The following is a 23,633-nucleotide window of genomic DNA, read 5'->3' as shown; positions in this document are numbered from 1 at the left end:
ACCATACTTTTGATTGAGCAGTTTTGAAACACTCTGTCTGTAGAAAATGCAACTGGACATTCGTAGCGCTAAGTGGGTAATAGTGGACAAAAGAATATGTTCAAATATAAACTACACAGAAGCATTGTATGAAACTTCTTTCTGTTCTGTGCATTCAACTAACAGAGTTGAACCTTACTTTTGATTGAGCCGTTCTGAAACACTCTTTCTGTAGAAACTGCAATTGGACATTCTGAGCGCTAAGAGGCCTATATTGGGAAAAAGAATGTCTACAAATAAAAACTACACAGAAGAATTGTGTGAAACTTCTTTCTGTTCTGTTTGTTCAACTAAAAGAGTTGAACCTTAGTTTTGATTGAGCCGTTCTGAAACACTCTTTCTGTAGAAAATGCAAGTGGAGATTCGGAGCGCTAAGAGGGTAATAGTGGAAAAAGGAATGTCTCCAAATATAAACTACACAGAATCATTCGGTGAAACTTCTTTCTGATCTGTGCATTCAGCTAACAGAGTTAAACCATACTTTTGATTGAGCAGATCTGAACTCTCTTTCTGTAGAAAATGCAACTGGACATTTGGAGCGCTAAGAGGGTAGTAGTGGAAAAAGGAATATATTCAAATATAAACTACACAGAAGCATTCTGTGAAACTTCTTTCTGATCTGAGCATTCAGCTAACAGAGTTAAACCATACTTTTGATTGAGCAGTATTGAAACACTCTGTCTGTAGAAAATGCAACTGGACATTCGTAGCGCTAAGTGGGTAATAGTGGAAAAAAGAATATGTTCAAATATAAACTACACAGAAGCATTGTATGAAACTTCTTTCTGTTCTGTGCATTCAACTAACAGAGTTGAACCTTACTTTTGATTGAGCCTTTCTGAAACACTCTTTCTGTAGAAACTGCAATTGGACATTCTGAGCGCTAAGAGGCCTATATTGGGAAAAATAATATCTTCAAATAAAAACTACACAGAAGCATTGTGTGAAACTTATTTCTGATATGTTCATTAAGCTAACAGAGTTAAACCATACTTTTGAGTGCGCAGTTCTGAACACTCTTTCTGTAGAAAATGCAAGTGGACATTCGGAGCGCTAAGAGGGTAATAGTGGAAAAAGGAATATATTCAAATATAAACTACACAGTAGCATTCTGTGAAAATTCTTTCTGTTCTGTGCATTCAACTAACAGAGTTGAACCTTACTTTTGATTGAGCCGTTCTGAAACACTCTTTCTGTAGAAACTGCAATTGGACATGCTAAGCGCTAAGAGGCCTACATTTTGAAAAAGAATATCTTCAAATAAAAACTACACAGATGCATTCTGTGAAACTTATTTCTGATCTGTAAATTCAGTTAACAGAGATAAAACATATTTTTGATTGAGCAGTTATGAAACACTCTTTTGTAGAAAATGCAAGTGGAGATTTGGAGCGCTAAGAGGGTAAGAGTGGAAAAAGGAATGTCTTCAAATATAAACTACACAGAATCATTCGGTGAAACTTCTTTCTGATCTGTGCATTCAGCTAACAGAGTTAAACAATACTTTTGATTGAGCAGATCTGAACACTCTTTCTGTAGAAAATGCAACTGGACATTTGGAGCGCTAAGAGAGTAGTAGTGGAAAAAGGAATATATTCAAATATAAACTACACAGAAGCATTCTGTGAAACTTCTTTCTGATCTGAGCATTCAGCTAACAGAGTTAAACCATACTTTTGATTGAGCAGTATTGAAACACTCTGTCTGTAGAAAATGCAACTGGACATTCGTAGCGCTAAGTGGGTAATAGTGGACAAAAGAATATGTTCAAATATAAACTACACAGAAGCATTGTATGAAACTACTTTCTGTTCTGTGCATTCAACTAACAGAGTTGAACCTTACTTTTGATTGAGCCTTTCTGAAACACTCTTTCTGTAGAAACTGCAATTGGACATTCTGAGCGCTAAGAGGCCTATATTGGGAAAAATAATATCTTCAAATAAAAACTACACAGAAGCATTGTGTGAAACTTATTTCTGATATGTTCATTAAGCTAACAGAGTTAAACCATACTTTTGATTGCGCAGTTCTGAACACTCTTTCTGTAGAAAATGCAAGTGGACATTCGGAGCGCTAAGAGGGTAATAGTGGAAAAAGGAATATATTCAAATATAAACTACACAGTAGCATTCTGTGAAAATTCTTTCTGTTCTGTGCATTCAACTAACAGAGTTGAACCTTACTTTTGATTGAGCCGTTCTGAAACACTCTTTCTGTAGAAACTGCAATTGGACATGCTAAGCGCTAAGAGGCCTACATTTTGAAAAAGAATATCTTCAAATAAAAACTACACAGATGCATTCTGTGAAACTTATTTCTGATCTGTAAATTCAGTTAACAGAGATAAAACATATTTTTGATTGAGCAGTTATGAAACACTCTTTTGTAGAAAATGCAAGTGGAGATTTGGAGCGCTAAGAGGGTAAGAGTGGAAAAAGGAATGTCTTCAAATATAAACTACACAGAATCATTCGGTGAAACTTCTTTCTGATCTGTGCATTCAGCTAACAGAGTTAAACCATACTTTTGATTGAGCAGATCTGAACACTCTTTCTGTAGAAAATGCAACTGGACATTTGGAGCGCTAAGAGCGTAGTAGTGGAAAAAGGAATATATTCAAATATAAACTACACAGAAGCATTCTGTGAAACTTCTTTCTGATCTGAGCATTCAGCTAACAGAGTTAAACCATACTTTTGATTGAGCAGTTTTGAAACACTCTGTCTGTAGAAAATGCAACTGGACATTCGTAGCGCTAAGTGGGTAATAGTGGACAAAAGAATATGTTCAAATATAAACTACACAGAAGCATTGTATGAAACTTCTTTCTGTTCTGTGCATTCAACTAACAGAGTTGAACCTTACTTTTGATTGAGCCGTTCTGAAACACTCTTTCTGTAGAAACTGCAATTGGACATTCTGAGCGCTAAGAGGCCTATATTGGGAAAAAGAATGTCTACAAATAAAAACTACACAGAAGAATTGTGTGAAACTTCTTTCTGTTCTGTTTGTTCAACTAAAAGAGTTGAACCTTAGTTTTGATTGAGCCGTTCTGAAACACTCTTTCTGTAGAAAATGCAAGTGGAGATTCGGAGCGCTAAGAGGGTAATAGTGGAAAAAGGAATGTCTCCAAATATAAACTACACAGAATCATTCGGTGAAACTTCTTTCTGATCTGTGCATTCAGCTAACAGAGTTAAACCATACTTTTGATTGAGCAGATCTGAACTCTCTTTCTGTAGAAAATGCAACTGGACATTTGGAGCGCTAAGAGGGTAGTAGTGGAAAAAGGAATATATTCAAATATAAACTACACAGAAGCATTCTGTGAAACTTCTTTCTGATCTGAGCATTCAGCTAACAGAGTTAAACCATACTTTTGATTGAGCAGTATTGAAACACTCTGTCTGTAGAAAATGCAACTGGACATTCGTAGCGCTAAGTGGGTAATAGTGGAAAAAAGAATATGTTCAAATATAAACTACACAGAAGCATTGTATGAAACTTCTTTCTGTTCTGTGCATTCAACTAACAGAGTTGAACCTTACTTTTGATTGAGCCTTTCTGAAACACTCTTTCTGTAGAAACTGCAATTGGACATTCTGAGCGCTAAGAGGCCTATATTGGGAAAAATAATATCTTCAAATAAAAACTACACAGAAGCATTGTGTGAAACTTATTTCTGATATGTTCATTAAGCTAACAGAGTTAAACCATACTTTTGATTGCGCAGTTCTGAACACTCTTTCTGTAGAAAATGCAAGTGGACATTCGGAGCGCTAAGAGGGTCATAGTGGAAAAAGGAATATATTCAAATATAAACTACACAGTAGCATTCTGTGAAAATTCTTTCTGTTCTGTGCATTCAACTAACAGAGTTGAACCTTACTTTTGATTGAGCCGTTCTGAAACACTCTTTCTGTAGAAACTGCAATTGGACATGCTAAGCGCTAAGAGGCCTACATTTTGAAAAAGAATATCTTCAAATAAAAACTACACAGATGCATTCTGTGAAACTTATTTCTGATCTGTAAATTCAGTTAACAGAGATAAAACATATTTTTGATTGAGCAGTTATGAAACACTCTTTTGTAGAAAATGCAAGTGGAGATTTGGAGCGCTAAGAGGGTAAGAGTGGAAAAAGGAATGTCTTCAAATATAAACTACACAGAATCATTCGGTGAAACTTCTTTCTGATCTGTGCATTCAGCTAACAGAGTTAAACCATACTTTTGATTGAGCAGATCTGAACACTCTTTCTGTAGAAAATGCAACTGGACATTTGGAGCGCTAAGAGCGTAGTAGTGGAAAAAGGAATATATTCAAATATAAACTACACAGAAGCATTCTGTGAAACTTCTTTCTGATCTGAGCATTCAGCTAACAGAGTTAAACCATACTTTTGATTGAGCAGTTTTGAAACACTCTGTCTGTAGAAAATGCAACTGGACATTCGTAGCGCTAAGTGGGTAATAGTGGACAAAAGAATATGTTCAAATATAAACTACACAGAAGCATTGTATGAAACTTCTTTCTGTTCTGTGCATTCAACTAACAGAGTTGAACCTTACTTTTGATTGAGCCGTTCTGAAACACTCTTTCTGTAGAAACTGCAATTGGACATTCTGAGCGCTAAGAGGCCTATATTGGGAAAAAGAATGTCTACAAATAAAAACTACACAGAAGAATTGTGTGAAACTTCTTTCTGTTCTGTTTGTTCAACTAAAAGAGTTGAACCTTAGTTTTGATTGAGCCGTTCTGAAACACTCTTTCTGTAGAAAATGCAAGTGGAGATTCGGAGCGCTAAGAGGGTAATAGTGGAAAAAGGAATGTCTCCAAATATAAACTACACAGAATCATTCGGTGAAACTTCTTTCTGATCTGTGCATTCAGCTAACAGAGTTAAACCATACTTTTGATTGAGCAGATCTGAACTCTCTTTCTGTAGAAAATGCAACTGGACATTTGGAGCGCTAAGAGAGTAGTAGTGGAAAAAGGAATATATTCAAATATAAACTACACAGAAGCATTCTGTGAAACTTCTTTCTGATCTGAGCATTCAGCTAACAGAGTTAAACCATACTTTTGATTGAGCAGTTTTGAAACACTCTGTCTGTAGAAAATGCAACTGGACATTCGTAGCGCTAAGTGGGTAATAGTGGAAAAAAGAATATGTTCAAATATAAACTACACAGAAGCATTGTATGAAACTTCTTTCTGTTCTGTGCATTCAACTAACAGAGTTGAACCTTACTTTTGATTGAGCCTTTCTGAAACACTCTTTCTGTAGAAACTGCAATTGGACATTCTGAGCGCTAAGAGGCCTATATTGGGAAAAATAATATCTTCAAATAAAAACTACACAGAAGCATTGTGTGAAACTTATTTCTGATATGTTCATTAAGCTAACAGAGTTAAACCATACTTTTGATTGCGCAGTTCTGAACACTCTTTCTGTAGAAAATGCAAGTGGACATTCGGAGCGCTAAGAGGGTAATAGTGGAAAAAGGAATATATTCAAATATAAACTACACAGTAGCATTCTGTGAAAATTCTTTCTGTTCTGTGCATTCAACTAACAGAGTTGAACCTTACTTTTGATTGAGCCGTTCTGAAACACTCTTTCTGTAGAAACTGCAATTGGACATGCTAAGCGCTAAGAGGCCTACATTTTGAAAAAGAATATCTTCAAATAAAAACTACACAGATGCATTCTGTGAAACTTATTTCTGATCTGTAAATTCAGTTAACAGAGATAAAACATATTTTTGATTGAGCAGTTATGAAACACTCTTTTGTAGAAAATGCAAGTGGAGATTTGGAGCGCTAAGAGGGTAAGAGTGGAAAAAAGAATGTCTTCAAATATAAACTACACAGAATCATTCGGTGAAACTTCTTTCTGATCTGTGCATTCAGCTAACAGAGTTAAACCATACTTTTGATTGAGCAGATCTGAACACTCTTTCTGTAGAAAATGCAACTGGACATTTGGAGCGCTAAGAGCGTAGTAGTGGAAAAAGGAATATATTCAAATATAAACTACACAGAAGCATTCTGTGAAACTTCTTTCTGATCTGAGCATTCAGCTAACAGAGTTAAACCATACTTTTGATTGAGCAGTTTTGAAACACTCTCTCTGTAGAAAATGCAACTGGACATTCGTAGCGCTAAGTGGGTAATAGTGGAAAAAAGAATATGTTCAAATATAAACTACACAGAAGCATTGTATGAAACTTCTTTCTGTTCTGTGCATTCAACTAACAGAGTTGAACCTTACTTTTGATTGAGCCGTTCTGAAACACTCTTTCTGTAGAAACTGCAATTGGACATTCTGAGCGCTAAGAGGCCTATATTGGGAAAAAGAATGTCTACAAATAAAAACTACACAGAAGAATTGTGTGAAACTTCTTTCTGTTCTGTTTGTTCAACTAAAAGAGTTGAACCTTAGTTTTGATTGAGCCGTTCTGAAACACTCTTTCTGTAGAAAATGCAAGTGGAGATTCGGAGCGCTAAGAGGGTAATAGTGGAAAAAGGAATGTCTCCAAATATAAACTACACAGAATCATTCGGTGAAACTTCTTTCTGATCTGTGCATTCAGCTAACAGAGTTAAACCATACTTTTGATTGAGCAGATCTGAACTCTCTTTCTGTAGAAAATGCAACTGGACATTTGGAGCGCTAAGAGAGTAGTAGTGGAAAAAGGAATATATTCAAATATAAACTACACAGAAGCATTCTGTGAAACTTCTTTCTGATCTGAGCATTCAGCTAACAGAGTTAAACCATACTTTTGATTGAGCAGTATTGAAACACTCTGTCTGTAGAAAATGCAACTGGACATTCGTAGCGCTAAGTGGGTAATAGTGGAAAAAAGAATATGTTCAAATATAAACTACACAGAAGCATTGTATGAAACTTCTTTCTGTTCTGTGCATTCAACTAACAGAGTTGAACCTTACTTTTGATTGAGCCTTTCTGAAACACTCTTTCTGTAGAAACTGCAATTGGACATTCTGAGCGCTAAGAGGCCTATATTGGGAAAAATAATATCTTCAAATAAAAACTACACAGAAGCATTGTGTGAAATTTATTTCTGATATGTTCATTAAGCTAACAGAGTTAAACCATACTTTTGATTGCGCAGTTCTGAACACTCTTTCTGTAGAAAATGCAAGTGGACATTCGGAGCGCTAAGAGGGTAATAGTGGAAAAAGGAATATATTCAAATATAAACTACACAGTAGCATTCTGTGAAAATTCTTTCTGTTCTGTGCATTCAACTAACAGAGCTGAACCTTACTTTTGATTGAGCCGTTCTCAAACACTCTTTCTGTAGAAACTGCAATTGGACATGCTAAGCGCTAAGAGGCCTACATTTTGAAAAAGAATATCTTCAAATAAAAACTACACAGATGCATTCTGTGAAACTTATTTCTGATCTGTAAATTCAGTTAACAGAGATAAAACATATTTTTGATTGAGCAGTTATGAAACACTCTTTTTGTAGAAAATGCAAGTGGAGATTCGGAGCGCTAAGAGGGTAATAGTGGAAAAAGGAATGTCTTCAAATATAAACTACACAGAATCATTCGGTGAAACTTCTTTCTGATCTGTGCATTCAGCTAACACAGTTAAACCATACTTTTGATTGAGCAGATCTGAACACTCTTTCTGTAGAAAATGCAACTGGACATTTGGAGCGCTAAGAGAGTAGTAGTGGAAAAAGGAATATATTCAAATATAAACTACACAGAAGCATTCTGTGAAACTTCTTTCTGATCTGAGCATTCAGCTAACAGAGTTAAACCATACTTTTGATTGAGCAGTATTGAAACACTCTGTCTGTAGAAAATGCAACTGGACATTCGTAGCGCTAAGTGGGTAATAGTGGAAAAAAGAATATGTTCAAATATAAACTACACAGAAGCATTGTATGAAACTTCTTTCTGTTCTGTGCATTCAACTAACAGAGTTGAACCTTACTTTTGATTGAGCCTTTCTGAAACACTCTTTCTGTAGAAACTGCAATTGGACATTCTGAGCGCTAAGAGGCCTATATTGGGAAAAATAATATCTTCAAATAAAAACTACACAGAAGCATTGTGTGAAACTTATTTCTGATATGTTCATTAAGCTAACAGAGTTAAACCATACTTTTGATTGCGCAGTTCTGAACACTCTTTCTGTAGAAAATGCAAGTGGACATTCGGAGCGCTAAGAGGGTAATAGTGGAAAAAGGTATATATTCAAATATAAACTACACAGTAGCATTTTGTGAAAATTCTTTCTGTTCTGTGCATTCAACTAACAGAGTTGAACCTTACTTTTGATTGAGCCGTTCTGAAACACTCTTTCTGTAGAAACTGCAATTGGACATTCTGAGCGCTAAGAGGCCTATATTGGGAAAAAGAATGTCTACAAATAAAAACTACACAGAAGAATTGTGTGAAACTTCTTTCTGTTCTGTTTGTTCAACTAAAAGAGTTGAACCTTAGTTTTGATTGAGCCGTTCTGAAACACTCTTTCTGTAGAAAATGCAAGTGGAGATTCGGAGCGCTAAGAGGGTAATAGTGGAAAAAGGAATGTCTCCAAATATAAACTACACAGAATCATTCGGTGAAACTTCTTTCTGATCTGTGCATTCAGCTAACAGAGTTAAACCATACTTTTGATTGAGCAGATCTGAACTCTCTTTCTGTAGAAAATGCAACTGGACATTTGGAGCGCTAAGAGAGTAGTAGTGGAAAAAGGAATATATTCAAATATAAACGACACAGAAGCATTCTGTGAAACTTCTTTCTGATCTGAGCATTCAGCTAATAGAGTTAAACCATACTTTTGATTGAGCAGTATTGAAACACTCTGTCTGTAGAAAATGCAACTGGACATTCGTAGCGCTAAGTGGGTAATAGTGGAAAAAAGAATATGTTCAAATATAAACTACACAGAAGCATTGTATGAAACTTCTTTCTGTTCTGTGCATTCAACTAACAGAGTTGAACCTTACTTTTGATTGAGCCTTTCTGAAACACTCTTTCTGTAGAAACTGCAATTGGACATTCTGAGCGCTAAGAGGCCTATATTGGGAAAAATAATATCTTCAAATAAAAACTACACAGAAGCATTGTGTGAAACTTATTTCTGATATGTTCATTAAGCTAACAGAGTTAAACCATACTTTTGATTGCGCAGTTCTGAACACTCTTTCTGTAGAAAATGCAAGTGGACATTCGGAGCGCTAAGAGGGTAATAGTGGAAAAAGGAATATATTCAAATATAAACTACACAGTAGCATTCTGTGAAAATTCTTTCTGTTCTGTGCATTCAACTAACAGAGTTGAACCTTACTTTTGATTGAGCCGTTCTGAAACACTCTTTCTGTAGAAACTGCAATTGGACATGCTAAGCGCTAAGAGGCCTACATTTTGAAAAAGAATATCTTCAAATAAAAACTACACAGATGCATTCTGTGAAACTTATTTCTGATCTGTAAATTCAGTTAACAGAGATAAAACATATTTTTGATTGAGCAGTTATGAAACACTCTTTTGTAGAAAATGCAAGTGGAGATTTGGAGCGCTAAGAGGGTAAGAGTGGAAAAAGGAATGTCTTCAAATATAAACTACACAGAATCATTCGGTGAAACTTCTTTCTGATCTGTGCATTCAGCTAACAGAGTTAAACCATACTTTTGATTGAGCAGATCTGAACACTCTTTCTGTAGAAAATGCAACTGGACATTTGGAGCGCTAAGAGCGTAGTAGTGGAAAAAGGAATATATTCAAATATAAACTACACAGAAGCATTCTGTGAAACTTCTTTCTGATCTGAGCATTCAGCTAACAGAGTTAAACCATACTTTTGATTGAGCAGTTTTGAAACACTCTGTCTGTAGAAAATGCAACTGGACATTCGTAGCGCTAAGTGGGTAATAGTGGAAAAAAGAATATGTTCAAATATAAACTACACAGAAGCATTGTATGAAACTTCTTTCTGTTCTGTGCATTCAACTAACAGAGTTGAACCTTACTTTTGATTGAGCCGTTCTGAAACACTCTTTCTGTAGAAACTGCAATTGGACATTCTGAGCGCTAAGAGGCCTATATTGGGAAAAAGAATGTCTACAAATAAAAACTACACAGAAGAATTGTGTGAAACTTCTTTCTGTTCTGTTTGTTCAACTAAAAGAGTTGAACCTTAGTTTTGATTGAGCCGTTCTGAAACACTCTTTCTGTAGAAAATGCAAGTGGAGATTCGGAGCGCTAAGAGGGTAATAGTGGAAAAAAGAATGTCTCCAAATATAAACTACACAGAATCATTCGGTGAAACTTCTTTCTGATCTGTGCATTCAGCTAACAGAGTTAAACCATACTTTTGATTGAGCAGATCTGAACTCTCTTTCTGTAGAAAATGCAACTGGACATTTGGAGCGCTAAGAGAGTAGTAGTGGAAAAAGGAATATATTCAAATATAAACTACACAGAAGCATTCTGTGAAACTTCTTTCTGATCTGAGCATTCAGCTAACAGAGTTAAACCATACTTTTGATTGAGCAGTTTTGAAACACTCTGTCTGTAGAAAATGCAACTGGACATTCGTAGCGCTAAGTGGGTAATAGTGGAAAAAAGAATATGTTCAAATATAAACTACACAGAAGCATTGTATGAAACTTCTTTCTGTTCTGTGCATTCAACTAACAGAGTTGAGCCTTACTTTTGATTGAGCCGTTCTGAAACACTCTTTCTGTAGAAACTGCAATTGGACATTCTGAGCGCTAAGAGGCCTATATTGGGAAAAAGAATGTCTACAAATAAAAACTACACAGAAGAATTGTGTGAAACTTCTTTCTGTTCTGTTTGTTCAACTAAAAGAGTTGAACCTTAGTTTTGATTGAGCCGTTCTGAAACACTCTTTCTGTAGAAAATGCAAGTGGAGATTCGGAGCGCTAAGAGGGTAATAGTGGAAAAAGGAATGTCTCCAAATATAAACTACACAGAATCATTCGGTGAAACTTCTTTCTGATCTGTGCATTCAGCTAACAGAGTTAAACCATACTTTTGATTGAGCAGATCTGAACTCTCTTTCTGTAGAAAATGCAACTGGACATTTGGAGCGCTAAGAGAGTAGTAGTGGAAAAAGGAATATATTCAAATATAAACTACACAGAAGCATTCTGTGAAACTTCTTTCTGATCTGAGCATTCAGCTAACAGAGTTAAACCATACTTTTGATTGAGCAGTTTTGAAACACTCTGTCTGTAGAAAATGCAACTGGACATTCGTAGCGCTAAGTGGGTAATAGTGGAAAAAAGAATATGTTCAAATATAAACTACACAGAAGCATTGTATGAAACTTCTTTCTGTTCTGTGCATTCAACTAACAGAGTTGAACCTTACTTTTGATTGAGCCTTTCTGAAACACTCTTTCTGTAGAAACTGCAATTGGACATTCTGAGCGCTAAGAGGCCTATATTGGGAAAAATAATATCTTCAAATAAAAACTACACAGAAGCATTGTGTGAAACTTATTTCTGATATGTTCATTAAGCTAACAGAGTTAAACCATACTTTTGATTGCGCAGTTCTGAACACTCTTTCTGTAGAAAATGCAAGTGGACATTCGGAGCGCTAAGAGGGTAATAGTGGAAAAAGGAATATATTCAAATATAAACTACACAGTAGCATTCTGTGAAAATACTTTCTGTTCTGTGCATTCAACTAACAGAGTTGAACCTTACTTTTGATTGAGCCGTTCTGAAACACTCTTTCTGTAGAAACTGCAATTGGACATGCTAAGCGCTAAGAGGCCTACATTTTGAAAAAGAATATCTTCAAATAAAAACTACACAGATGCATTCTGTGAAACTTATTTCTGATCTGTAAATTCAGTTAACAGAGATAAAACATATTTTTGATTGAGCAGTTATGAAACACTCTTTTGTAGAAAATGCAAGTGGAGATTTGGAGCGCTAAGAGGGTAAGAGTGGAAAAAAGAATGTCTTCAAATATAAACTACACAGAATCATTCGGTGAAACTTCTTTCTGATCTGTGCATTCAGCTAACAGAGTTAAACCATACTTTTGATTGAGCAGATCTGAACACTCTTTCTGTAGAAAATGCAACTGGACATTTGGAGCGCTAAGAGCGTAGTAGTGGAAAAAGGAATATATTCAAATATAAACTACACAGAAGCATTCTGTGAAACTTCTTTCTGATCTGAGCATTCAGCTAACAGAGTTAAACCATACTTTTGATTGAGCAGTTTTGAAACACTCTCTCTGTAGAAAATGCAACTGGACATTCGTAGCGCTAAGTGGGTAATAGTGGAAAAAAGAATATGTTCAAATATAAACTACACAGAAGCATTGTATGAAACTTCTTTCTGTTCTGTGCATTCAACTAACAGAGTTGAACCTTACTTTTGATTGAGCCGTTCTGAAACACTCTTTCTGTAGAAACTGCAATTGGACATTCTGAGCGCTAAGAGGCCTATATTGGGAAAATAAATGTCTACAAATAAAAACTACACAGAAGAATTGTGTGAAACTTCTTTCTGTTCTGTTTGTTCAACTAAAAGAGTTGAACCTTAGTTTTGATTGAGCCGTTCTGAAACACTCTTTCTGTAGAAAATGCAAGTGGAGATTCGGAGCGCTAAGAGGGTAATAGTGGAAAAAGGAATGTCTCCAAATATAAACTACACAGAATCATTCGGTGAAACATCTTTCTGATCTGTGCATTCAGCTAACAGAGTTAAACCATACTTTTGATTGAGCAGATCTGAACTCTCTTTCTGTAGAAAATGCAACTGGACATTTGGAGCGCTAAGAGAGTTGTAGTGGAAAAAGGAATATATTCAAATATAAACTACACAGAAGCATTCTGTGAAACTTCTTTCTGATCTGAGCATTCAGCTAACAGAGTTAAACCATACTTTTGATTGAGCAGTATTGAAACACTCTGTCTGTAGAAAATGCAACTGGACATTCGTAGCGCTAAGTGGGTAATAGTGGAAAAAAGAATATGTTCAAATATAAACTACACAGAAGCATTGTATGAAACTTCTTTCTGTTCTGTGCATTCAACTAACAGATTTGAACCTTACTTTTGATTGAGCCTTTCTGAAACACTCTTTCTGTAGAAACTGCAATTGGACATTCTGAGCGCTAAGAGGCCTATATTGGGAAAAATAATATCTTCAAATAAAAACTACACAGAAGCATTGTGTGAAATTTATTTCTGATATGTTCATTAAGCTAACAGAGTTAAACCATACTTTTGATTGCGCAGTTCTGAACACTCTTTCTGTAGAAAATGCAAGTGGACATTCGGAGCGCTAAGAGGGTAATAGTGGAAAAAGGAATATATTCAAATATAAACTACACAGTAGCATTCTGTGAAAATTCTTTCTGTTCTGTGCATTCAACTAACAGAGCTGAACCTTACTTTTGATTGAGCCGTTCTGAAACACTCTTTCTGTAGAAACTGCAATTGGACATGCTAAGCGCTAAGAGGCCTACATTTTGAAAAAGAATATCTTCAAATAAAAACTACACAGATGCATTCTGTGAAACTTATTTCTGATCTGTAAATTCAGTTAACAGAGATAAAACATATTTTTGATTGAGCAGTTATGAAAAACTCTTTTTGTAGAAAATGCAAGTGGAGATTCGGAGCGCTAAGAGGGTAATAGTGGAAAAAGGAATGTCTTCAAATATAAACTACACAGAATCATTCGGTGAAACTTCTTTCTGATCTGTGCATTCAGCTAACACAGTTAAACCATACTTTTGATTGAGCAGATCTGAACACTCTTTCTGTAGAAAATGCAACTGGACATTTGGAGCGCTAAGAGCGTAGTAGTGGAAAAAGGAATATATTCAAATATAAACTACACAGAAGCATTCTGTGAAACTTCTTTCTGATCTGAGCATTCAGCTAACAGAGTTAAACCATACTTTTGATTGAGCAGTTTTGAAACACTCTGTCTGTAGAAAATGCAACTGGACATTCGTAGCGCTAAGTGGGTAATAGTGGAAAAAAGAATATGTTCAAATATAAACTACACAGAAGCATTGTATGAAACTTCTTTCTGTTCTGTGCATTCAACTAACAGAGTTGAACCTTACTTTTGATTGAGCCGTTCTGAAACACTCTTTCTGTAGAAACTGCAATTGCACATTCTGAGCGCTAAGAGGCCTATATTGGGAAAAAGAATGCCTACAAATAAAAACTACACAGAAGAATTGTGTGAAACTTCTTTCTGTTCTGTTTGTTCAATTAAAAGAGTTGAACCTTAGTTTTGATTGAGCCTTTCTGAAACACTCTTTCTGTAGAAAATGCAAGTGGAGATTCGGAGCGCTAAGAGGGTAATACTGGAAAAAGGAATGTCTCCAAATATAAACCACACAGAATCATTCGGTGAAACTTCTTTCTGATCTGTGAATTCAGCTAACAGAGTTAAACCATACTTTTGATTGAGCAGATCTGAACTCTCTTTCTGTAGAAAATGCAACTGGACATTTGGAGCGCTAAGAGAGTAGTAGTGGAAAAAGGAATATATTCAAATATAAACTACACAGAAGCATTCTGTGAAACTTCTTTCTGATCTGAGCATTCAGCTAACAGAGTTAAACCATACTTTTGATTGCGCAGTTCTGAACACTCTTTCTGTAGAAAATGCAAGTGGACATTCGGAGCGCTAAGAGGGTTATAGTGGAAAAAGGAATATATTCAAATATAAACTACACAGTAGCATTCTGTGAAAATTCTTTCTGTTCTGTGCATTCAACTAACAGAGTTGAACCTTACTTTTGATTGAGCCGTTCTGAAACACTCTTTCTGTAGAAACTGCAATTGGACATGCTAAGCGCTAAGAGGCCTACATTTTGAAAAAGAATATCTTCAAATAAAAACTACACAGATGCATTCTGTGAAACTTATTTCTGATCTGTAAATTCAGTTAACAGAGATAAAACATATTTTTGATTGAGCAGTAATGAAACACACTTTTTGTAGAAAATGCAAGTGGAGATTCGGAGCGCTAAGAGGGTAATAGTGGAAAAAGGAATGTCTTCAAATATAAACTACACAGAATCATTCGGTGAAACTTCTTTCTGATGTGTGCATTCAGCTAACAGAGTTAAACCATACTTTTGATTGAGCAGATCTGAACACTCTTTCTGTAGAAAATGCAACTGGACATTTGGAGCACTAAGAGCGTAGTAGTGGAAAAAGGAATATATTCAAATATAAACTACACAGAAGCATTCTGTGAAACTTCTTTCTGATCTGAGCATTCAGCTAACAGAGTTAAACCATACTTTTGATTGAGCAGTTTTGAAACACTCTGTCTGTAGAAAATGCAACTGGACATTCGTAGCGCTAAGTGGGTAATAGTGGAAAAAAGAATATGTTCAAATATAAACTACACAGAAGCATTGTATGAAACTTCTTTCTGTTCTGTGCATTCAACTAACAGAGATGAACCTTACTTTTGATTGAGCCGTTCTGAAACACTCTTTCTGTAGAAACTGCAATTGGACATTCTGAGCGCTAAGAGGCCTATATTGGGAAAATGAATGTCTACAAATAAAAACTACACAGAAGAATTGTGTGAAACTTCTTTCTGTTCTGTTTGTTCAACTAAAAGAGTTGAACCTTAGTTTTGATTGAGCCGTTCTGAAACACTCTTTCTGTAGAAAATGCAAGTGGAGATTCGGAGCGCTAAGAGGGTAATAGTGGAAAAAGGAATGTCTCCAAATATAAACTACACAGAATCATTCGGTGAAACTTCTTTCTGATCTGTGCATTCAGCTAACAGAGTTAAACCATACTTTTGATTGAGCAGATCTGAACTCTCTTTCTGTAGAAAATGCAACTGGACATTTGGAGCGCTAAGAGAGTAGTAGTGGAAAAAGGAATATATTCAAATATAAACTACACAGAAGCATTCTGTGAAACTTCTTTCTGATCTGAGCATTCAGCAAACAGAGTTAAACCATACTTTTGATTGAGCAGTTTTGAAACACTCTGTCTGTAGAAAATGCAACTTGACATTCGTAGCGCTAAGTGGGTAATAGTGGAAAAAAGAATATGTTCAAATATAAACTACACAGAAGCATTGTATGAAACTTCTTTCTGTTCTGTGCATTCAACTAACAGAGTTGAACCTTACTTTTGATTGAGCCGTTCTGAAACACTCTTTCTGTAGAAACTGCAATTGCACATTCTGAGCGCTAAGAGGCCTATATTGGGAAAAAGAATGCCTACAAATAAAAACTACACAGAAGAATTGTGTGAAACTTCTTTCTGTTCTGTTTGTTCAATTAAAAGAGTTGAACCTTAGTTTTGATTGAGCCTTTCTGAAACACTCTTTCTGTAGAAAATGCAAGTGGAGATTCGGAGCGCTAAGAGGGTAATACTGGAAAAAGGAATGTCTCCAAATATAAACCACACAGAATCATTCGGTGAAACTTCTTTCTGATCTGTGAATTCAGCTAACAGAGTTAAACCATACTTTTGATTGAGCAGATCTGAACTCTCTTTCTGTAGAAAATGCAACTGGACATTTGGAGCGCTAAGAGAGTAGTAGTGGAAAAAGGAATATATTCAAATATAAACTACACAGAAGCATTCTGTGAAACTTCTTTCTGATCTGAGCATTCAGCTAACAGAGTTAAACCATACTTTTGATTGCGCAGTTCTGAACACTCTTTCTGTAGAAAATGCAAGTGGACATTCGGAGCGCTAAGAGGGTAATAGTGGAAAAAGGAATATATTCAAATATAAACTACACAGTAGCATTCTGTGAAAATTCTTTCTGTTCTGTGCATTCAACTAACAGAGTTGAACCTTACTTTTGATTGAGCCGTTCTGAAACACTCTTTCTGTAGAAACTGCAATTGGACATGCTAAGCGCTAAGAGGCCTACATTTTGAAAAAGAATATCTTCAAATAAAAACTACACAGATGCATTCTGTGAAACTTATTTCTGATCTGTAAATTCAGTTAACAGAGATAAAACATATTTTTGATTGAGCAGTAATGAAACACACTTTTTGTAGAAAATGCAAGTGGAGATTCGGAGCGCTAAGAGGGTAATAGTGGAAAAAGGAATGTCTTCAAATATAAACTACACAGAATCATTCGGTGAAACTTCTTTCTGATGTGTGCATTCAGCTAACAGAGTTAAACCATACTTTTGATTGAGCAGATCTGAACACTCTTTCTGTAGAAAATGCAACTGGACATTTGGAGCACTAAGAGCGTAGTAGTGGAAAAAGGAATATATTCAAATATAAACTACACAGAAGCATTCTGTGAAACTTCTTTCTGATCTGAGCATTCAGCTAACAGAGTTAAACCATACTTTTGATTGAGCAGTTTTGAAACACTCTGTCTGTAGAAAATGCAACTGGACATTCGTAGCGCTAAGTGGGTAATAGTGGAAAAAAGAATATGTTCAAATATAAACTACACAGAAGCATTGTATGAAACTTCTTTCTGTTCTGTGCATTCAACTAACAGAGATGAACCTTACTTTTGATTGAGCCGTTCTGAAACACTCTTTCTGTAGAAACTGCAATTGGACATTCTGAGCGCTAAGAGGCCTATATTGGGAAAAAGAATGTCTACAAATAAAAACTACACAGAAGAATTGTGTGAAACTTCTTTCTGTTCTGTTTGTTCAACTAAAAGAGTTGAACCTTAGTTTTGATTGAGCCGTTCTGAAACACTCTTTCTGTAGAAAATGCAAGTGGAGATTCGGAGCGCTAAGAGGGTAATAGTGGAAAAAGGAATGTCTCCAAATATAAACTACACAGAATCATTCGGTGAAACTTCTTTCTGATCTGTGCATTCAGCTAACAGAGTTAAACCATACTTTTGATTGAGCAGATCTGAACTCTCTTTCTGTAGAAAATGCAACTGGACATTTGGAGCGCTAAGAGAGTAGTAGTGGAAAAAGGAATATATTCAAATATAAACTACACAGAAGCATTCTGTGAAACTTCTTTCTTATCTGAGCATTCAGCAAACAGAGTTAAACCATACTTTTGATTGAGCAGTTTTGAAACACTCTGTCTGTAGAAAATGCAACTTGACATTCGTAGCGCTAAGTGGGTAATAGTGGAAAAAAGAATATGTTCAAATATAAACTACACAGAAGCATTGTATGAAACTTCTTTCTGTTCTGTGCATTCAACTAACAGAGTTGAACCTTACTTTTGATTGAGCCTTTCTGAAACACTCTTTCTGTAGAAACTGCAATTGGACATTCTGAGCGCTAAGAGGCCTATACTGGGAAAAATAATATCTTCAAATAAAAACTACACAGAAGCATTGTGTGAAACTTATTTCTGATATGTTCATTAAGCTAACAGAGTTAAAACATACTTTTGATTGCGCAGTTCTGAACACTCTTTCTGTAGAAAATGCAAGTGGACATTCGGAGCGCTAAGAGGGTAATAGTTGAAAAAGGAATATATTCAAATATAAACTACACAGTAGCATTCTGTGAAAATTCTTTCTGTTCTGTGCATTCAACTAACAGAGTTGAACCTTACTTTTGATTGAGCCGTTCTGAAACACTCTTTCTGTAGAAACTGCAATTGGACATGCTAAGCGCTAAGAGGCCTACATTTTGAAAAAGAATATCTTCAAATAAAAACTACACAGATGCATTCTGTGAAACTTATTTCTGATCTGTAAATTCAGTTAACAGAGATAAAACATATTTTTGATTGAGCAGTTATGAAACACTCTTTTTGTAGAAAATGCAAGTGGAGATTCGGAGCGCTAAGAGGGTAATAGTGGAAAATGGAATGTCTTCAAATATAAACTACACAGAATCATTCGGTGAAACTTCTTTCTGATCTGTGCATTCAGCTAACAGAGTTAAACCATACTTTTGATTGAGCAGATCTGAACACTCTTTCTGTAGAAAATGCAACTGGACATTTGGAGCGCTAAGAGCGTAGTAGTGGAAAAAGGAATATATTCAAATATAAACTACACAGAAGCATTCTGTGAAACTTCTTTCTGATCTGAGCATTCAGCTAACAGAGTTAAACCATACTTTTGATTGAGCAGTTTTGAAACACTCTGTCTGTAGAAAATGCAACTGGACATTCGTAGCGCTAAGTGGGTAATAGTGGAAAAAAGAATATGTTCAAATATAAACTACACAGAAGCATTGTATGAAACTTCTTTCTGTTCTGTGCATTCAACTAACAGAGTTGAACCTTACTTTTGATTGAGCCGTTCTGAAACACTGTTTCTGTAGAAACTGCAATTGGACATTCTGAGCGCTAAGTGGCCTATATTGGGAAAAAGAATGTCTACAAATAAAAACTACACAGAAGAATTGTGTGAAACTTCTTTCTGTTCTGTTTGTTCAACTAAAAGAGTTGAAACTTAGTTTTGATTGAGCCGTTCTGAAACACTCTTTCTGTAGAAAATGCAAGTGGAGATTCGGAGCGCTAAGAGGGTAATAGTGGAAAAAGGAATGTCTCCAAATATAAACTACACAGAATCATTCGGTGAAACTTCTTTCTGATCTGTGCATTCAGCTAACAGAGTTAAACCATACTTTTGATTGAGCAGATCTGAACTCTCTTTCTGTAGAAAATGCAACTGGACATTTGGAGCGCTAAGAGAGTAGTAGTGGAAAAAGGAATATATTCAAATATAAACTACACAGAAGCATTCTGTGAAACTTCTTTCTGATCTGAGCATTCAGCAAACAGAGTTAAACCATACTTTTGATTGAGCAGTTTTGAAACACTCTGTCTGTAGAAAATGCAACTGGACATTCGTAGCGCTAAGTGGGTAATAGTGGAAAAAAGAATATATTCAAATATAAACTACACAGAAGCATTGTATGAAACTTCTTTCTGTTCTGTGCATTCAACTAACAGAGTTGAACCTTACTTTTGATTGAGCCGTTCTGAAACACTCTTTCTGTAGAAACTGCAATTGGACATTCTGAGCGCTAAGAGGCCTATACTGGGAAAAGTAATATCTTCAAATAAAAACTACACAGAAGCATTGTGTGAAACTTATTTCTGATATGTTCATTAAGCTAACAGAGTTAAACCATACTTTTGATTGCGCAGTTCTGAACACTCTTTCTGTAGAAAATGCAAGTGGACATTCGGAGCGCTAAGAGGGTAATAGTGGAAAAAGGAATATATTCAAATATAAACTACACAGTAGCATTCTGTGAAAATTCTTTCTGTTCTGTGCATTCAACTAACAGAGTTGAACCTTACTTTTGATTGAGCCGTTCTGAAACACTCTTTCTGTAGAAACTGCAATTGGACATGCTAAGCGCTAAGAGGCCTACATTTTGAAAAAGAATATCTTCAAATAAAAACTACACAGATGCATTCTGTGAAACTTATTTCTGATCTGTAAATTCAGTTAACAGAGATAAAACATATTTTTGATTGAGCAGTAATGAAACACTCTTTTTGTAGAAAATGCAAGTGGAGATTCGGAGCGCTAAGAGGGTAATAGTGGAAAAAGGAATGTCTTCAAATATAAACTACACAGAATCATTCGGTGAAACTTCTTTCTGATGTGTGCATTCAGCTAACAGAGTTAAACCATACTTTTGATTGAGCAGATCTGAACACTCTTTCTGTAGAAAATGCAACTGGACATTTGGAGCACTAAGAGCGTAGTAGTGGAAAAAGGAATATATTCAAATATAAACTACACAGAAGCATTCTTTGAAACTTCTTTCTGATCTGAGCATTCAGCTAACAGAGTTAAAACATACTTTTGATTGAGCAGTTTTGAAACACTCTGTCTGTAGAAAATGCAACTGGACATTCGTAGCGCTAAGTGGGTAATAGTGGAAAAAAGAATATGTTCAAATATAAACTACACAGAAGCATTGTATGAAACTTCTTTCTGTTCTGTGCATTCAACTAACAGAGATGAACCTTACTTTTGATTGAGCCGTTCTGAAACACTCTTTCTGTAGAAACTGCAATTGGACATTCTGAGCGCTAAGAGGCCTATATTGGGAAAAAGAATGTCTACAAATAAAAACTACACAGAAGAATTGTGTGAAACTTCTTTCTGTTCTGTTTGTTCAACTAAAAGAGTTGAACCTTAGTTTTGATTGAGCCGTTCTGAAACACTCTTTCTGTAGAAAATGCAAGTGGAGATTCGGAGCGCTAAGAGGGTAATAGTGGAAAAAGGAATGTCTCCAAATATAAACTACACAGAATCATTCGGTGAAACTTCTTTCTGATCTGTGCATTCAGCTAACAGAGTTAAACCATACTTTTGATTGAGCAGATCTGAACTCTCTTTCTGTAGAAAATGCAACTGGACATTTGGAGCGCTAAGAGAGTAGTAGTGGAAAAAGGAATATATTCAAATATAAACTACACAGAAGCATTCTGTGAAACTTCTTTCTGATCTGAGCATTCAGCAAACAGAGTTAAACCATACTTTTGATTGAGCAGTTTTGAAACACTCTGTCTGTAGAAAATGCAACTTGACATTCGTAGCGCTAAGTGGGTAATAGTGGAAAAAAGAATATGTTCAAATATAAACTACACAGAAGCATTGTATGAAACTTCTTTCTGTTCTGTGCATTCAACTAACAGAGTTGAACCTTACTTTTGATTGAGCCGTTCTGAAACACTCTTTCTGTAGAAACTGCAATTGGACATTCTGAGCGCTAAGAGGCCTATACTGGGAAAAATAATATCTTCAAATAAAAACTACACAGAAGCATTGTGTGAAACTTATTTCTGATATGTTCATTAAGCTAACAGAGTTAAACCATACTTTTGATTGCGCAGTTCTGAACACTCTTTCTGTAGAAAATGCAAGTGGACATTCGGAGCGCTAAGAGGGTAATAGTTGAAAAAGGAATATATTCAAATATAAACTACACAGTAGCATTCTGTGAAAATACTTTCTGTTCTGTGCATTCAACTAACAGAGTTGAACCTTACTTTTGATTGAGCCGTTCTGAAACACTCTTTCTGTAGAAACTGCAATTGGACATGCTAAGCGCTAAGAGGCCTACATTTTGAAAAAGAATATCTTCAAATAAAAACTACACAGATGCATTCTGTGAAACTTATTTCTGATCTGTAAATTCAGTTAACAGAGATAAAACATATTTTTGATTGAGCAGTTATGAAACACTCTTTTTGTAGAAAATGCAAGTGGAGATTCGGAGCGCTAAGAGGGTAATAGTGGAAAAAGGAATGTCTTCAAATATAAACTACACAGAATCATTCGGTGAAACTTCTTTCTGATCTGTGCATTCAGCTAACAGAGTTAAACCATACTTTTGATTGAGCAGATCTGAACACTCTTTCTGTAGAAAATGCAACTGGACATTTGGAGCGCTAAGATCGTAGTAGTGGAAAAAGGAATATATTCAAATATAAACTACACAGAAGCATTCTGTGAAACTTCTTTCTGATCTGAGCATTCAGCTAACAGAGTTAAACCATACTTTTGATTGAGCAGTTTTGAAACACTCTGTCTGTAGAAAATGCAACTGGACATTCGTAGCGCTAAGTGGGTAATAGTGGAAAAAAGAATATGTTCAAATATAAACTACACAGAAGCATTGTATGAAACTTCTTTCTGTTCTGTGCATTCAACTAACAGAGTTGAACCTTACTTTTGATTGAGCCGTTCTGAAACACTCTTTCTGTAGAAACTGCAATTGGACATTCTGAGCGCTAAGTGTCCTATATTGGGAAAAAGAATGTCTACAAATAAAAACTACACAGAAGAATTGTGTGAAACTTCTTTCTGTTCTGTTTGTTCAACTAAAAGAGTTGAAACTTAGTTTTGATTGAGCCGTTCTGAAACACTCTTTCTGTAGAAAATGCAAGTGGAGATTCGGAGCGCTAAGAGGGTAATAGTGGAAAAAGGAATGTCTCCAAATATAAACTACACAGAATCATTCGGTGAAACTTCTTTCTGATCTGTGCATTCAGCTAACAGAGTTAAACCATACTTTTGATTGAGCAGATCTGAACTCTCTTTCTGTAGAAAATGCAACTGGACATTTGGAGCGCTAAGAGAGTAGTAGTGGAAAAAGGAATATATTCAAATATAAACTACACAGAAGCATTCTGTGAAACTTCTTTCTGATCTGAGCATTCAGCAAACAGAGTTAAACCATACTTTTGATTGAGCAGTTTTGAAACACTCTGTCTGTAGAAAATGCAACTGGACATTCGTAGCGCTAAGTGGGTAATAGTGGAAAAAAGAATATGTTCAAATATAAACTACACAGAAGCATTGTATGAAACTTCTTTCTGTTCTGTGCATTCAACTAACAGAGTTGAACCTTACTTTTGATTGAGCCGTTCTGAAACACTCTTTCTGTAGAAACTGCAATTGGACATTCTGAGCGCTAAGAGGCCTATACTGGGAAAAGTAATATCTTCAAATAAAAACTACACAGAAGCATTGTGTGAAACTTATTTCTGATATGTTCATTAAGCTAACAGAGTTAAACCATACTTTTGATTGCGCAGTTCTGAACACTCTTTCTGTAGAAAATGCAAGTGGACATTCGGAGCGCTAAGAGGGTAATAGT

This window comes from Symphalangus syndactylus, chromosome 11, assembly GCF_028878055.3.
Source record: "Symphalangus syndactylus isolate Jambi chromosome 11, NHGRI_mSymSyn1-v2.1_pri, whole genome shotgun sequence".
NCBI classification, from domain to species: domain Eukaryota; kingdom Metazoa; phylum Chordata; class Mammalia; order Primates; family Hylobatidae; genus Symphalangus; species Symphalangus syndactylus.
This window is presented reverse-complemented; position numbering follows the sequence as displayed.